Source organism: Lissotriton vulgaris, chromosome 8 (genome assembly GCF_964263255.1).
Source record: "Lissotriton vulgaris chromosome 8, aLisVul1.2, whole genome shotgun sequence".
NCBI lineage: Eukaryota > Metazoa > Chordata > Amphibia > Caudata > Salamandridae > Lissotriton > Lissotriton vulgaris.
In genome coordinates this window covers 523727763-523747075 of record NC_141696.1, presented here as the reverse complement: position 1 = coordinate 523747075, position 19313 = coordinate 523727763, and positions in this window count along the sequence as shown.

Below are 19313 nucleotides of genomic sequence, written 5' to 3'. Positions count from 1 at the left end.
CAGAAGAATACATCATCAAGTTACTCCATTCAAGTACACAATAATTTAGTCTAAAAACAGGATAAGAACTATAAAAACGTAGAAAATCCCGGCCCAAGGTATAGTGAGCATCACCGAATTAATATATTTGTATTGATGTATGTATAGAATAAACACTTTTAGTTCCGGCTTAGCTTACGCGCACGAATTGCCCACATCAAATGTAGAAATTTAGCAACAGCAATGACAGTAGGTTCTGAACAATCAGTTTTGAGTATCCTTAACGCCTCTGTGCCAGTGTTAATGCCCTTCAACAGGCAGATAGGCTTCAGCCAAGTGTGCCTAGGGTGTTTATACACTGGACAGATAAACAGAATGTGCGCTATACTTTCCGACTGAGATGGACAAAATGGGCAACTTGTGCTAGTTTTAGAATGCCATTTGCCGGTAAATGAATTGACTGGAAGCGTTCCCACCCTGAATTGGTGGTATTGTTTCTTATCACAGATCCTGAAACATTTCATAGAGACCATGTTCCAGTATAACTCCTTGAAGGCCTTTCTGGGCGGAAAGAGATTAGCATGCGGGGTTCTCCCACAGAGAATTTAAGCCCATTGCGGTGTAAACTGCCTCGGCCTCTTTCATCCATGGAATTTTACAAGCGCTATCAGCATCTCTAACCTCAAGAAAAGCCTGAGCGTACTGGGAGAGCTCAGGGGTAACCCGCAGTCTCCTCCAGTAGGCCACAGGTCTAAAACGTGCTACATCCTCTATGCGTTGGCATCCCAGATCATAAAAGAGGGGCAATACTGGCGTAGATGGAGGTAGGCCAGTTATTCCCCTCACAAACTTATTTTGGGAGCTCGTTAGTGCTGCTAAATTACTAAACCCCCAGAGTTCAGCCCCATAGAGGACTGACACACTAATTTCAGTATTGTAAATTTTAAGCAGTGGGGCAATCGGTTTTGTAGCTGAAAGGCGGTGTTTCTTTGTTAAGGCACAGATAGTTGTGCATGTTTAATAGCCAACTGGTTGTTCTGAGGTTTCCAATCTAATTTAGAACCTAGTGTTATACCGAGTTAGGAAAAAACGTGGGTCAGTTCTAGGGTAACATTGATAATAAGACCATGGTCCTTGCAGAACACCTCAAATCGCACAATAGCCTTCTGGAGACCTTGCTGCATTTTAGAAATTAACATGGTGTCATCTGCAAACATTAGCAGAGGGATCTTCCTACCATCGAGTTTAGGGGCGTCAGTAGGATGGTTCTTAAAATACTGAATCACCCTACTATTGTACAAGGAGAAGAGTGTTGGTGCAAGTACACACCCTTGTCGAACACCTCTGGCAATGGGAAACCTATCAGTTACTTTCCCTTGCTGTCCCCACCCATTAAAACAAATCTAAAAACCTGATCAATAGTGCTCATATGTGAGCGGAACCCAACCTGTAAAGGAGACAGAATATCCTGCTCTTCAATCCAGTCTTGGATTCTGCTCAGCACGAGCCTAGTGGTCACCTTCTGAATGCAATCAATTACGCTTCTGGGACTGTAATTTCCAGGATCTGAACGATCCCCCCTTTTAAAAATCAGGATGATCTCAGCACCCTTCCAACTATCAGGTATAGGGGAGCCTTTTGCAATAGCATTAGCCAGGGACTGAATATAAGTCACCCATACTTCCTTATTGTGTAGAAACAGGTCAGCTGGTACACAGTCAAACCCGGGCGCTCTACCCCTCGGGACCGCGTTGAGCGCTTTTTCGACCTCCATCTTAGTGAGGGGTGTGATGTCTGTGGGGATATTGTGCAAACCAGGGCACAGCTCTGAGTCTTGATCTGGGGAAGCAAACTGAGTCATAAAATGCGATACCCACAGCTCGGGTGCTACATGATTGGATGGTTGTTCCCTAGACTTCCTCTTATCCCATTTGACCAAATTCTAAAATGCAACCATGTTCCTATCTCTTCTGGCATGATACAACTCAATCCAGTGCTGCTCATCCCAGTCCCTTTTTGCATCGTGTTGTACTTTCTTGTATTCCGCCCTTGCCTTTTTAATCTTGTCCCTTTTCTTAGTTCTTATCACCCTTGCTAATGCTTTGTAAGCATCCCTACATGATTTGCCATACCATGTTTCCGCCCTGGAATTAGGCCTGTTCCTGGGATTTTGTTAATTATTTATGAAAAACCCTTGAGCTTGTTAAAAAATTCAGTATGGATACTAATAATTTTAGACACCATATCCTGCTGCGTAACACAGTTTTGGAGGTCTGCTGTAGCCTCGAAAGCCAACTCACTCAAAGCAGCTAAATGGTCCTCTTTGAGAAGGCAATTCGCCATTTTACTCTTCTTGTGTCATTTCTAAGGTGTTTGTCAATACCCACTGAGCAAGTTTCTAAAGGGTGACTTCCAAGCAGGTAAAGAGACAATACAAGGGGGTTATGGTCACTTTCCACACTTTCCATTAAGACCATATCCTTGATAAAAGACCAGTTTTCCTTGTTAAAAATATGTAGTCTATGCAACTACAACGCAATCCATTATTGAATGTGGGAGCACCCTGCTTATCGGATTCCATTCTCCCATTCAGCGCCCTTAACCTCTGTTCCAGGCATAGTACTCTGAGCTGCAAAGCAGCCTCAGTCCTCTTCTTGATGGGAGGTAGGGACAGTTGCGGAATATCCCAAGAAAGGTCTTCCTCCAAGGTAAGATCTACATCGTTACTATCGAGGGGTTCAAAGTAGCAATTAAAATCTCCCGCTACTAAGATATTCCCCTTCCCATTATAATGGCCAAGATACAAATCTAACAAGGCAACAATGTCCGAAGCTTTACCCCAAGGCTTCCCCCTTGCATAGATGTTAAAAATGAAAAGGTCCTTAGACTCCGGGATTTGGATTTTAATTATTAAAATGTTGCTACTCTCGGAGTCCATCTGTTTAACTTTATAACTGTCATCCTATCTAACCCAAGAGGTTAAACCCCCAATGGGTCTGCCCAACTGGCTGGGAGTGGCAGGCTTAAAGAAATTTAGATAGCCTTGTCTGTACTCCGGCTCCACTAACCATGTTTCCTGAAGTATTATAACATCATTTTTATCTATGAATGAGAGCAAATCAAGTGACATTAGTTTACTTTTTAACCCTGCGATGTTCCATGAGACCAAAGACAATTTTCTGCAGGCAGGGTTTACTGGGAACAGTTTTGCCCAACACTGGACACACAACAGCCTTTGTGACCTTATTTGTACTATTTGCCACCCCTGAATGATCTTCCCAATTATTGATGCCCTTTGGTGCATCGGATGTTGTTAACAAAGAGCCCATTGGCTCTGGTTATTCATTGTATTTTTATTCTCTCTAAGGCCCTTGGTTGTACTTTCCCCATATATTTGAGGTCTGTTTTTGGAAGCAGTCAATCGTTTTCTTCCAGTGTGCTAAGCACCTCAAATCTATTGGCGATCGGGGCTGCACAATTAATGTGTCCTGGCGGGTTCCAGGTTGTCCTCGCCCTTGCAGCCCAGGGATGTATACCAGATTGATAAAAGTATCCCAGCGGGAGAACACTGATGGCCTCTGCACTTATCCGAAGGGGGGCTGCCCGATCCAAGATGCACCGAACCATATTCGGAGTCCCGAAACTTAAGACAACAAAGTCCTATCCAAACCTTTATGAGAATGCCCTACCCAAGCAACCCTTCTCACCATCTTAAACTCACTAAAGAGATGGTTCCTAAGCCCTGTCTTAGTGTTCAAAAAGTGGAGGGCCTTGTTCTTAAGTGAGGATCTATGCTCCTATTCTTGAAGTTGGAGTTTCGGGACATTTGCTAGTATAATGGTGTGTGGGGTCGCCTCGGGTGGAAGATGTAAGGAGACTGCTGCAGGTGGAGCGCCTCCCAAGCCCTGTAGTCTCCCTACTGGGCCCATTGGCCCTTCCCTGCAAATCGATGCACGGGATGTAGGGGGATTCGGAGGGATTACCACAGAAGATGAGGGGCGGGCCACGTTAGAACGTGGTGATCTAACTAAAGTTCTCGTCTCACTAGCGGTTGAATCTTCTACTTGTCTATTCTCAGGGTTGGCAAGCTGATCCTTAGATATGTACTGCTCAATATTACTCAATCTTTGGTCAGCTGCTTCTAATTTCGACATTACGAGGTTAATCAGGGTTAAAAGCTTTTCTTCCAGCTGTTTTATGAAATCAGATTGAACCCTTGGGGGATCAGAGTGGTCATTCGCCAAGACAGGTGGATTAGTGCTGACCTCAGCCCCCTTAATGTTATCAAAATCGGTGGGTAAAGCTGTGAACCCTCTCATCCCATGACCTATATTCCTGCTCTTTTCCTGCTTTGAGACCTGATGACTAGCTTTGGAAGCACTATGCGCTTTCCTTTTCTTAGACTGATCATTACCTTTAGGGGCTTGTGATGACCTTTGGTTCCTGCTACGGATATTCAGCAGGGAGGGTGGGGTTGGGCAAGTCAAATTAACCACATGAGAAGGATGGAGAGTGCCCTGCTCAGGACTAGCTGTGATCCTAAGAGAGGTTTGGGGGCTCATATCTACAGTGACAGAAGACTCTGGCACTGGTACTTGCTTTGTGAATGGATCTAAAGAAAGCCTCCGTTCTGTGAGCTCAATCTCGTGTATTAACACGGGATCGGCCCGCAAAAGGAAGGCATCTTGAGTCCCCGCCACTCCTTCCCCTGTCCCCCCCTTATGTATAGTTTTGCTCATGACCTCAGGTGTAAACTTGGTCAAAATACAGTTTAGGAAATTGACGTTAATAACAACGTTTCCCTTCAACAAGTCTCTCGTTACAGCACAGAAGAATACCCCCTTATATCCAAAGTCAAAGTCAATTGCACAGGCTTACTTAAATTCCAGTGAAGATGTTGGAGGGGTGGCCCAGCCCAGCCTCTAACTGCCGCTGACGGGCGCGGATGGGCCCGCCTGTGGCCCGAGCTACAGGTGCCCTGGCCCCATTAAATGCGCCTCCTGGCACGCTGGTGGGGGCGTGGGTGGCGCGCAATGCCGCTATGGGCTCTGGGAAATGTAGTCTTACCCCGGCGTCCGCGTCAGCTCGCTCTCCCTCCTCTCCTGAAATCCTCACATTGCTGGCCACTGGTAATAGGAAGACCACAGGACAACAAAACAGCAGGTAAGTTCGAAGATGGGCTCGTGTGCTGCGGGTGCTCTGGCACGTTAAATGCACCTCCTGGCGCGCAGTTGGGGGCATGGGTGGCGTGCGACGCAGCTTGGGGCTCTGGGAAATGTAATCTTCCCCCAGCCTCCGCATCAGCTTGCTCTCCCTCCTCTGCTCAAATCTTTGAAGTGCTGGCCATTGGTAATAGGATGACCACGGGACAACAAAACAGCAGGTAAGTTCAAAGATGGGCTCCCCTAGGTCATATGACTAGGTATAGCTGGCAGTTGGTTTTTACATATTGTTCCAGATCGCGAGACAAAGGGAGAATAGCTGTTGGCAGGATGAATCACCTCCGAGTTGATGAGGAGGAGGAGCTGTCACCTACCATGCTTACCCAATCTCTGAGTTGGTGAGGGGGAGGAGTAGTTACTTACCACGCCTACCTATCACAAAGTCTTTGCATATTTACACTCACAAAGGGTATTACAGTAGTATTTTGTGACCCCAGACAAACTGGTACCAAGAAGGGAGGTAGGAAATTACAGACACCTCACAGACGCAAATTTTCAGGAGATCGCTGGACCTGTGGGAGAACTGCTTTCGAAGAAGGAGTGCTACTTTGTTGGCCTGTTGCTTGAGTGAGAAAATTGGAAGTGCGTCTTGAACCCAAGACCACCAAATTGACTCCAAGGAATAATTGGCTGGCCTCCTGATGAGAGCCTCACAGACAGAAAAGGCTCCAACCACCTTGAACCCAGCACATGGACTGTTCTGCCAGCCTAACAGTGGCCCTGTGATCAGAACTGATTCAGTATGTCGCATCTCCATGCCACACAGGACCTCGCATTGCATCCTGCAGCTTCCTCAGAACCACTGCATCCTCAACACAGGCCTTCACATTGCAAGCCCCTTGTCAACATCATGGTCGACAACAACACAGGACTTCTCATCACAGCCCGCAGCTTCCTCTGAAATGTCGGTGCGCAATGCATCCTCAGTGCAGGATTTTGCATTACACACCCCTTGTCTACAGCCTATTCAACAGCAATGCAGGACTCCAAATCACAGCACCACAGCTCCCTCAGAAATGCATCATCAATGCAGGATCTCCAAACTCTCCGTAACCTGGATTTAAGGTGCTTTGTGCAGCGGGCCTAACATGGTCCCAGTATGCGTCCCACACTACATCGAGGGTGGCCTGAACTTGTGGCTTTGTCCTGGTCTGGCATAACCAGATTACAACAGTTGATGGTTTGTACTTTAAGGCACAATTTTCACTGAAATCTTTCAAATTGCATATCCGGGTATACTAATTGGATTTTTGTTGTTTTGGTCTCAAAACATTTAATCAGTTATACTCTATTGTTCTAAATTGGTGTGGGATTTTTCTTGTGTTGTATTTTCACTTTTTTCCTGTTTGATGTGCTCCATTAATTCTTTACACACTGCCACTAAGTTAAGCCTGACGTCTTTTGAGCCAAGCTACCAGAGGGTTAGGCACAGGTTAATTTGGGGTTGCTTGTGTTTCACCCTAACAAGTATTGTAGTTGCTGATTGAGTTGGGTTTCACCCACCCAACCAGTAACCCAATTTCCTACAGTTTTGCACTAGTCTTTTGTGTCTTGAGACAAGCTTGGGCCAGGGTAGAGAGGAAGAAAATTCCAGATACCTTTGAGGGTGGAAAACTCTAGAAGTTTCTCCCACTTCAAAGCTGGCACCAAGTAAAAATATCGGACCCTCAGACACAAGTCTTCAGTACACCTCTGTACTTGTGGATGACTGAGATGTAGGACTGCTGTGCTGCTCTGCTGCAAGAAGGATTGCACTGCTGCCTGATTGAGAAATTCTGGACCTGCATTTGAACCCAGGACCACCATAATGGCTCCAAGGGCTGGTTCACTGACAAAATATGGATGGTAAAAATATTGATTTAAAAAATATTGATAAAAAATAGAGAATTCAAAAATATCAACTCCCTATACTTAAACAGGTAAGTACAAAAATATTGGATCACAAATATCGAAGTAAATAATATTGATTTAAAAATGTATATAAAATAAAATATAATAAATATATTAAATATTAATATTATTCTTAACAACATAAATTACATCTAATACACATTTTAACTAAATAAAAATATAAACAAACAATAATGTATACATATGCGTATATTTAACTATTATTTTTAAAATTTTTAAACTTTAAAATTATATTAAAAATATATAAATATCTCAATAATTTAAAATAAAATAGAATCATTCTATAATAAAGTAAACATTAAATTATTTACACAAAAATTATAACTTACATTTTGCACTACAATAAATGCAACAGTAGGGAAAATGCTGTATAGCAAAATAATTAAATTTACTACTCCAACTCTAGTGCGTACAACAGTAGGGAAAGTTTTGGATAGCTGTTGCGGAGCAACTGAGTCAGAGGTCTTAGTGATATGTTTAAGTGGCTGCTTTATTTTTATAAACACTTTTCTTCGTCGGCTTGTAAGTCTTTCTCTGGCGAACGCCGTTGGGTACGTTTTGGTATTTCTTAGGGGATCCAGACTGTAGGTGCTGCAGATGATATGTTAGGCCCTCCGTAGTTCAGGGATCTCCCTCAGTAGTCGATACCAAACCGGAAACACAAAAAAAACAAACACAGGGATTAGGACGGGCTTCCTGGTTAGAAGTATGACTGGGCCGGGAGTGAAGGAAACTGAGTGCTCAAGTGCTCACACGAGTCCGGCTGTTGTGTTCATGTGCTCGTGAAGAGGGTAGGGGGTGCAGATTCTACAAACTATTTACAGCTATGTACAGGCAGGCTTTTAAATGGCAGGCTGGTTACGTCATCCCACCCAACCCGCTACCCTGACCCGTACCTGTTCAAGCCACGCTTCTCCCGTGGGAACGTGGCAGGGCGGCTCGTGGGATCGTTGGCCTCCTGGCTTGTCGTGGTCGCTGATGTTGCTCCAAGCCTTGCACGTCTCATCTGTTTCTTCCTCCTGGGTCTTTCGGGTTCTCTCTTCTCCTCCTCTCGCGATCGCCTTCTTCCTCCAGGGAAACACCGTTTCTTCCTGGTTCCTCCTTCTTTTGACGGGCTCTGTGCGATGATGTCAACCAGGGGAGGAGTTTTGCCTGCGTGGAATCCACAATCAAAGGAGCCTTGTTCATTTTGTTCCTTCTGACTCCATAGTGGCTGATTACCCGGAAACCATTCCTTGTTTGGATACGGCTTAGGATGCTGTTGAGAGGGGACAGAAGCCGGTGAGAGTGGGACTGACCACCATTGCAGTATCTTGTCTTGTCCCTTGGGAGAACGACCCACCCCGTCACAATAGAGGAGGGGCAAAAATTAATATTCCCACTCCAGTGAGTGCAACCGTAGGGTAAACGTTGGACAGCAGAGGAATTACATTTACTATTCCAACTCCAGTGAGTGCAACAGTAGGGAAAATGTTGGATAGCGGAGGGGTAAAAATGACTATTTCCAATCCAGTGAGTGCAACAGTAGAGAAAGTGCTAGGTATAGGAGGGGTAAAAATTACTATTCCCACTCCAATGAGTGCAATAGTAGGGAAAATATTGGATAGCGGAGGGGTAAAAATTACTATTCCCATTCCAGTGATTGCAACAGTAGATAATGTGCTATGTAGAGGACGGATAACAATTAATATTCCCACTCCAGTGAGTGCAACAGTAGGGAAAGTGCTAGATAGTGGAGGGGTAAAAATTACTATTCCCACTCCACTGAGTGCAACATTAGGGAAAGTGTTGGATAGCAGAGGGGTACAAATTACTATTCCCACTCCCGTGAGTGCAAAAGTAGGGTAAACGTTGGACAGCAGAGGAATTACATTTACTATTCCAACTCCAGTTAGTGCAACAGTAGGGAAAATGTTGGATAGTGGAGGGGTAAAAATGACTATTCCCAATCCAGTGAGTGCAACAGTAGAGAAAGTGCTAGGTAGAGGAGGGGTCAAAATTACTATTCCCACTCCAGTGAGTGCAACAGTAGGGAAAGTGCTGGATAGTGGAGGGGTAAAAATTACGATTCCCATTCCACTGAGTGCAACATTAGGAAAGTGTTGGATAGCAGAGAAACAAAATTACTAATAACATTTAAATAATAGAACACATTTTAAAAATCATAACAATAAATAAACAATATTAGAAAGATATACAATTAAATATATTAAACAAATAAAAAGAAAACATATTATAATATACATTACATATAACAAAAAGCTACAAATATTATATAAAATAAATATTTAAATAAATACATTTATAAACAATAATTATTCAAAAGGAGCAAATATTAACAAACAAAAAAATTAGTTTAAGCACAAATGTATTTATTTTATTTCCTACTTTATAACACCAAACCAATAAAAAAATCTTCAAAAGTTTTATTTACATGTATATCCATAATTAACATAATTATTAATCAATTTAAAAAATATTATTAGTACAAATAATACACATTCATTAAATACTAATGCTTTAACACTATAATATCTACAACACACACCTAAAATTATTTGCACAATTACCATAATTAATTTCTAATTAATTAATTTAAATTAATTAACAACTAATTAATAATTCATCAATTAAAAATTAATTAGTTCCCACCCTTCACACCATTTATACCTAAAAACACCACAACACACACCTAAAACTAATCACACAATAGAAAGATTCCAACCACAGCTGACAACATGTTGAGCACCTCAATCTTAAAGTCCCAAGGTTATCTTAAGTTCTGTGCAAAAAGCCTCCGGGACCTGCTGTGTTCTGACCCTACTGGATTTCCAGACTAAAAACTTCCAACAGAGTGGAGGCAGCACCAGGTATGTTGTCACAAATTAGAGCATGAAGTATTTGTGAAATTTCTTTTATTATTCTTCGTGGTTAAAAAGTACACAGGACAGCCAACGCGTCATGGCAAAAAGCATGATGGATAAGTCAATTCCGTTCGTTCGAAAGTGACAAAACACGAATCGAGATAGGTGTGAATAGATAATAACAATACTGATTGTTCCAAGTAGGTATGAGTCCACACTGTATACTGGTTCACTTCAATTATCGACCTTCGTTGATTTGTACTGAGGCTCAATTATGTACATGTCCTATGAGGGACGGGGGAGATTATCAAATACTTCCTCTTTCTGATCGTGATAATTGGTGACTTATTACGGCCCTCATTGGAACATCGTGTTCTCTCCCACAGCAAAATTTGGACTGCTGGCACACTCTCTTGTAGGGATTACGGTGTATTTCATGTACATAATTGAGCTTCAGTACAAATAACCGAAGGTCGATAATTGAATTGGGAAGCGGATGCAGCAGAGCCAACCATGTTAAAGTCGCCAGTACTGCATTTGTTATGGCGGTCGCATTGCACTTGCCCCTTTTTCTCGCTTGAAGCATTCTGCAGTCATTTTCAGTCAAGAAAGGAGAAAAAAAGAATGGCAAGATTGGAAACAGCTTGGAACATTTTGTGGCCTGGTAAGCTGCCAAAAACAAAGAAAGATCCAAAAGAACTGAGATGCACCATGGAGGAAACTGGAGGAACTACAGAGGCCAACCAGAACCCCACAAACCCCCCGGGGAAGGAGAAGGGCAAGGAGAAGAAGAAGAGGAACCCACAATTCAGTCCACAGGAAAACAAGATACTGATTACAGAGGTGATAGAACACCACCAACAACTGTTCATCAACTGCAACGTGTCATTGGCAACTAAAAACACAATATGGTAGTCCATCTTGGCCAAGGTGAATGCAGTCGGAGTGAAGTGCCAAGAAGCGCTGGAATGATGTGAAGCGCAAAACTAAGCTGAAACGAGCTAACAACCGGAAAGCAGAAATGCAGATTGGAAGTGGGAGTCCTGCGACACAGCAGGAAAAGGATGAGATGGAGGAAATGGTGTCCACAGTCATCAGTGGAGAGACGGTGGCAGGAGTTGGGGGACAGGACACTGCTCTACATGACCTGACCCAACAGCAACAGGGTGAGTAACGACCAGGGGCTGTGGGGGCGGGGGGAGATGGGCACAATGACACACACGCACAATTAAGTATAGCACAGTGCACACCCACAATGACTCTGGATCATGTCGCTGATCTCCTTGGCAAACTGCAGCACACATAAAAAGCAAGTAGGCCCCCGTCGACAATGTGCCCAGAGGTGGCCCTCCCCACACATCACTAATCTCACTACAAACCCCTGCACGTCTGTTGAACCCAGCAAAGCTGCGTGTCCATGAGCCACACTGACAATAAAAGTGACACTGCATGACAATTAGCCTGGCTGCAGTACAATTATCATGACATTGTGCACGCCACAACACTGAGGTGACTGAGTGTGGACCACATCCGTAAAGGAGCAGGTCACACTCTGACACATCCACATGAGCAAACAACCCCTGACATTTTCCCCTTACGTCTATGTTGCTCATGTTGAGGGACTTGAGTCACAGGGTGCATCTCTGCATCAGGGCGGATCATATATGACCCCAAATGACACCGAAATGTCGTATTTTACCCCAAATGACACCCTCTTGTCTTATTTTGGAAACCAATGACAGCCTTCATGTGATGTTTTTGTACACATGTGATACGCTGATGAGTGGGATTACGTACTACATTTAATACCCTGAAATGGCATTTTGAATACGTGACACCCTAAACAACCTCTCCGTACAGAGGTGACATACCCACCATCTTTTTGCTATTCGTGAAACTGTTAGCACTTAATGTTGCACTTACACTTGTCAAAGTGATGTTGTAATGGAGAGGACTGACATGCACACAGGAAATGTGTGTTGCAATGAATTTATTTGCACATGCTGTTCCTGTGGTCATTTTGTACCGTTCCATGATTGCTAAGGACGGTCACAATGTGACGTGTTCATGCGAAGACATTGTTAATGATTGTGTTCCTTCAGGCTATTCCTGCTGCAGCTGCAGTGGGGTGTGGTCCACCTACCTTATCTTCCTCATCATCGTCCGGTGCATCTGGCATCTGAATCATTGGGGCTTTGCTGCATACACATATGTTGTGCAATACACAACATGCAATGATTATCTTGCACACTATTTCTGAGCTATACAGGGGTCTTCCACCTGTGATGTCCAGGCACCTGAAACATGGCTTTAACACGCCAAATGTGTGCTTAACAATGCCCCTGGTGCGTTTGTGGCCCAGATTGTACTGCCTCCGGGCCCGGGTGTTCGGAGCTCAGAGGGATTGTCATCATCCACGGGCAGAGTGCATATCCTTGATCACCTGTGAGAGGTAAGTGAGGTTAGTGTTAATTGGTGGTTCTGTATGCTGTGTTGGCAGACTGAGGTTTTGTGGCATGTGATTTGTGTGACTTTGAGATTCATGTTTGCAATGTATTGCTTCTGGCAAATGTGTGGGATCAATGTGTATTACATAGCCTCACAGCTGCTCCTCCCTCCCCCGAGCCTATCTACCTGTGCGCGCTGAGCGGCTGCATCACTTGCACTCCTACGGCACACCATTGTCATGCCTGTCTGCGCATGTCCGCAAGCCTGACAACAACACTGTAATGTGGGCCATTGAAGGTGGGCGGCACGTCTGTGTAGGCCTATGGTAAGGATAGAGCTTACATAGATGTAGAGTTCAAGCCTGGCTGAACTTGTGCTGCGACTGAGGTTAGGCCTTTGACTTATGCTGCTGCAATAAAGATACACACACAACAGTTGGCATGTATGAGCCAAGACCCCAAACGGTCTTGCGTTCTTTTATTTAGCCATTCGGGCGAGACTGTCCTCCGGGTGCATGCTACATTGCAACATTGTCGATTAGGGGCCGGGTAGCGCTGACGCTACAGCAGAGACACATGCCATAGTTACTTTTGTGGCCAGCCCTAAAGTAAACCATGCCCTGAGCCCAGAACTGGACCATGCCCTGAGCCCAACCAGGCCCAGAGCCCAGGGCCATTTCTTCACACTCCTCACATGCATACGCATGGGCCGCCGCCGCGGCGCTGAGATGTCGTGCGCTTTGGAGTACGTCTTCAGATGTTCCACCCAGGCTTTCTAGCATCCTGCCTGGGACGGGGTGGCCCCATGACTGTGAAGGCTCCAGTAACGGTACAGAGGACATGCTCTTGGCTGCTGGAGGCAGACTTGTGGGGTAGACCCATGTGACGATGACTTGCGGTGCTCTGAGGTAGGCCCACCATAAGAGCTGAGCGGGTGTGTAGCCTGCAATGATGCAGTGGCCTGGAGGCTGGACAGTCTCTTGTGGTGCACTGAGGTAGTGGCACTTGAGGCACTGCGTTCGACATGGGCCTACCACCACATGACGATGACTTGTGGTGCACTGAGGTAGTGGCACCTGAAGAGCTGAGCAGGTGTGCAGCCTGTGATTAGGCAGTAGGCCTGTTGGACCAGAATGGAATGGATTTATCTGAGACCTGCTGGACCCCAGTGTAGGCCGAAGGGAGCAGTCAGCACACACAGAATTCAGAGCAGTGCCGCTGGGTGCGCTGAGGGTCTGTTGAGCAGAAGCCAGCGATTGGCTGAGGAGACTGTCAAGCTTGCGGGCCTCGGGCTTGAGGATTGCACCGCCACATGGTGGGCCCTCTTAGAGACACGCTGGTGGCGGCAGGTGAGCAGTGAGGCCTGGGTGCGCAGGGGCGAGCAATCACCGCTGGGCGTCGGAAGGGTCTGGGGACCAGCAGGCTGGGGTGCAGCAGGCGCACAGGATCGCACTGGCATAACCAGTAATGGAGGTGGCCTTGTGACAGGGAGAGGGGCGCCGCCTAAGGGTGGGCGGACATTTCCGTTCCACCAACGGAATGGGTGATAATTTGCACTTTCCACAAAGAAGGCGGAAAACGGGGCAAATTATCGCACATTCTTGGCCGGAACGGAAGTTGGCCGCCCACCCGCCTCCCGCTTCCCGCCCGCCTTATTAAATTAGATTTACAGGCTACAAATAAAGTTAAATAAAACTTACCTTATTGACCTGCAAACTTCCCATCGCGGCTTCTTCTTTGAAACTGTGCATGCGCGGGAGCCTGCGCGTGCGCATTCCTCGACAGGAATGCACATGCGCAGGCTGTGACATCCTCTGGGGTTAGGACTCTGAGGCTGGTTCATTTTCGGAAGGTCGGCTGTCTTGTTCTGCGCTGCTTCAGTGGTAGTTCGGGGTGGTCCTGGGGGTGGTGACGGTGGGTGTTGTGGCCCTCGTGGGTCTCCGAGTTGCATGATTAGTCACTCTATAGCATCTGCTGATCTTCAGATGTGGCTCTGGGCTGGGCTCCCTTTATACTGCAGGTTTTCATCCTACTTAAGACCAGAAAAAAGCATGTCTTAAGTCCCTGCTGCTAACGTGCCTTATTGCCTGTTTTTAGCCTGCATCGCCGATCTGGCTGGTCATTGGGAATACGCGAAGTGGTGTTATCATGAGTTCTTGGATGGGAATGGGGAGGATGAGTTTGAGTCTGGATGCTGAGTTCTGTATCATCTAGAGACTTTTGAGGAGCTGGGTAGTGATTACAGCGTAGATTGCATAGTTGTAATCCAGCCGACTAAGGCATGAGTGATGATCTTTCTGGTGCTAATGGAGAGCAATCTGAAGTTCCTCCGGAGCAGCATATGGAGGGTATGGAAGCAGGCAGAGGAGACTGCATGTATCAGATGATTCATGGTGAGTTTGTTGTCCAGGAGGATGCAGAGGTTGTGGACGTCGTCTGTCGGTGTGGGTCTGAGTTCAGTGAACCACCAAGTGTCATTCCACAGGCAGGTGTTGTTTCACAAAATCTGCAACTCAGTCTTATCAGGGTTGAGCTTTAGACAATTTATCTTCCTTCTAATTGGCGACACTCGTCAAGCAGTTTCGGAAATACTTTATGATGCTGGATGGGTGTTTCGAGAGTGAGAGGATGAGCTGGGTGTCATCAGTGTAGGATATGATGTTGAGGCCATAGGGTCTGATAATGTTAGCCAGTGGCATCATGTACATGTTGAGGGATGCCACAGATGATGCTCTTGGGTTCCGGAGTGAAGGGTGGTAGGCAGACTCTCTGGGTGCATCCTGTGAGGAAAGATGCAATCCATTTGAGGACATTTCCCTGGATCCCGGCGTGGTGTAATCTTTTGATGAGGGTGTGGTGGGATATAAAATAGAACACCGCTGAGAGGTTGAGAAGGATCGGGGCCACTGTTTCACCCTGATTGAGGAGGATTCCAACGTCATCTATGGCGCCGATCAGGGCTGTCTTGGTGCGTTGGTTGGTGTGCAACCCAGATTGGGAGGCATCCATCAGGTTGTTTCTCTGCAGGCCTTCGGCGAGCTGGCAGTTGATGGCTTTCTGGAGGACTTTGGCAGGGACGGGGAGCAGCGAGATGGGGTAGTAGTTCTTGAGGAGGGGTTGATCTCTACATGTTTTAATCCTTCGGGGAAAGCAGCCTTGGTGATGGATGCTTTGAGGATGGAGGTGAGTACGCAGCTGATATCTTTGTTCCCAAGGCTGAAAAGGTGGTGAAGGCAGGGGTCTGTGAGTGCTCCTTGGTGTGAAGCTCTGAGGGCAAAGTTGAAAGCTGGTGGAAGTGTGTATGTGACTGTAAGTAAGTAAGTAAGTAATACTTTTATTTGATTTCGTTAAAAATCATAAAAGCATGAGAAAAACACATATTACATAATAATTAACTGAAGTTAAAATCTATGAAAATGTAGACAAGTAAAAACCATTATCCTTTTGCAAGCTTTGGTCGCAACAACAGTTAAAAGGATAACATTGTAAGAATTTCATTGCAGTTCGATATGAAAAGAACGATATTTGATGTCTGTGCAGAAAGGGAGTGACCAGTCAGTCATATACCTTTGCCATGTGGACTATTGTCTTTTTTGTCCAGTTCTTTGGCTGCTATTTTCCAAAAGGTGATGGCTCGACATGACAGCTGAATTGACAGTCCACCAAGGCATTGTGTCACTGCAGCTCTGCACGATCTCAATTGGTGCTTCCTAAAAATCTCCCGAAGAACAATTTTTCGAGGTTCCAATAGCATGGGGCAGATGCATAAAAGGTGTAATAACGACTCTTCTCCTTGTTCACGCAGTCGACATTCTTTAGTAGGCCATGTTGACTTCCATTTCGGGGTTAAATCCTTTGTGGGGAACGAACCCAACCGCAACAGCTTCAAATAGTGCTTTTTGTGATGCGAGAAGTGTCCGGACAAGTACGGTTGGGGTTTCAGAAACTGATATGATTGAATCACTGCCCATGCATGATTTTTCTTAGCAAAGGCAGCTTTATCAATTAGTAGCGAAGTTCGCTTTATTGCGCTGTTTACCATATTTTTTTTTTTTTAAATCTTTATTGACATGAAGGCATAATATACAGTTATTATGATACTTTCAAGCTTGTATAATCACATTCGTATAATACATTTCTGGAATCTTATTCGGCAGCACCTGTGCTGTAGTCTAATCTCGTTCTCCCTCTCTAAACTCTGTATATGCTCTTCCATATATTCTTACATATGCTATCAGAATTTAACAATTTTCTCCCGCTCTGTGGTACCCAACATGGGAAACTCTCGTATAACTCCAAGAGAAAGTCTCCCCCCCCCCAAACTTGGGTCATCACTTTTATTTATGTTGCACACTTCTCCTCCCATCAGCAGGTCTCCTTGCCCCATTGTCTTCCCCCAGGTAAGTTATTCCAACACGTTGCTGCGTTTAGCACGAGTAAACATACACCCCCAGTCCCATCCATCACTCCTCCTCCCCCTCGGAGTCCAGTTCGTCTCCCTCTGGTAAGGGTTCACAGAGCTCACCCCTATAAACATTCCATGCTGTCCACACCTTGTTCCATTTGCGGGGGGCAGCCCGAAGGACATACACAGTTCTCTACGTGACCATCAGGATGTCCATGTTTTTAGCCCATCTGTTTGCAGTGGGCAAGTCCGGAGCCCCCCATTTTTGTGCAATATCACGCTTAGCGACTGTCATGGCCAGCGTGGCCCAAATTATTCCGTATCTATCTAGGTCATTGGGGTCCCAGACGTTTAAAAGGCACTTACGTGGTTCTGGTAAAGTGGAGACCCTGAGTGTCTGGGAGACGGTACGCATTATTTGCCTCCAGAATTCCTGTACGTGTGGGCAGTCCCATAGTGTATGGAGCAGTGTTCCCTCCTCCCCACAACCTCTCAAGCAAAAGGGATGGGGCGCTCTATGTATTTTGTGGAGTAGTGTCCTGGTGTAGTAGATGCGGTGTAATATTTTTAGTTGCACCAGTCTAAATTTTGCCGAGATGCCTACCTCTCTTGGGGAGGCCAAGGCTTCATTCCACTCTGATTCATCCATCATACCGATTGCCCCTTCCCATCGTCCCTTAAGTTTCATCGTGGGGTCCTCTAAGTTGTTGACCAGTTTTTTGTATGTGAGGGAAGTGGCGCTCTGCTGCATGAAGTCTGTCAATAGTCTGTCCTCAAGTGGTGAGGAGTCCGGCAGATCAGTGCCCGTTGGGATTGCCTGAAGTAGTGCGTGCCTAATTTGTACGTATCTAAATGTTTCAGTGGGTCTGAGGCCATATTGTTGCTGGAGTTGTGCAAATGGTATTACCGTGTCTTTGTCCCAGAGGTCCCCCACCGTGGAGATTCCTATAGAGTCCCACTGCGCAAACCCTTTGCATGCTCTAAGGTTCCCCAGTGACTTCGTGTCCCATAATGGTGTCATTTTGGTGATCCTTCCTTTCCAGCCCAGTCGTGCCTGTGCTATATGCCAGAGGGTTGCTGTGTGTAGTGTCGGACCGTGTCGGTTTTTGAGTTGCGATTTATTATACAGTACCGAGAGCATGCAGTCCGTCCCTAATTGCGACCAGTCTGCCCTGTACTCTGGGTCGTTTCTCGGGGCGTGGATCCATTGGTTAATTACTTTGAGTTGAGCTGCCCAGTAATATAGCTGGATATTGGGAAGCGCAATCCCCCCCTCATACCAACTTTTCACAAATTTGTCATAGGCTATTCGCGCTGGGCCATTGTTCCAGAGTAGGTTGGAGACCAACGCCGCAATCTGTTTGAAGTAGCGCGGAGGGACAGGATGTGGGGTGTTTTCTGATATGTACAGAAATCTGGGGAGTGCCATCATCTTATATAAGGCTGCCCTTCCCAGGAGGGTGAGGGGCAAGGTCGCCCAGTGCTTAACGTCTGCACGTAGGCGATCCATAGGTGGTTTGAGGTTGTTAGCGAAGAAATCTGCTTCAGAATGTGCGATGACAATGCCCAGATATTTGAAGGAGGTCTTCGGCGCCACTAGGGGGCAGTTTTCCTGTAGTCTCGGTGCCGGACCCTTTAACGTGTAGACCACCGATTTTGACCAGTTCAGGGTATAGCCTGACGATTTCCCATGCTCGTTACAAAGTTCCAGCAGGGCTGGGATTCCGTTGTCGGGGTCAACCATGTAAATGAGCATGTCGTCAGCATATAGGGAGACCTTGTCCTCCCACCCCTCCTCCCATTTAATGCCCTTAAATAAGGGCGTTTGTCTGATCAGGATTGCTAAGGGTTCGAGCACCAACGCGAATATTAAGGGTGACAAAGGGCACCCCTGTCTGGTCCCTCTGCCAAACGGGAACACCGGTGAGATGTGGCCATTAGTCACCACCTGTGTTGAAGGGGATGATTTATTAGGGACAGGAGGGGCCAGGGGGACTCAGTGCACAGCTTTCAGAAGCCGCGCTGACGAGACCGTGAGTGAAAACTAAGGGGAATAGGGTGGCTTAAAGTGCACCGGGGCTGTCCTGGACCTCTTGCTCTAAAACAGGAAAAAACATACATATGAGCTTTTGGAGACTGAAGCTTGGAGTTGTACAATTTATTTGAAGACACAGCTTCTAGAAATAATCAGTGATAACATAAAAATCATATAGTACTTGGTCCTGTACCCAGCATTCTCTTGAAAGTCACATGGACCAGATTAATTTTACAACGTACAGTTCAACATTTGCTATGGCTAAGAGAGAGAGCGAGATTTTGCTTGGAGTGCACCTATGAGTACTGAGGCAGATTAAAAACGGTTGTGCTTGTTCACATAGATGAATACTCACATTTGCTCATAAGTGTTAATCCTGCAAGATACATTAGAATGCAGAGTACATGTTATTTATCATTAGGTACACTCAAAATGCTATATCAGTGAGTT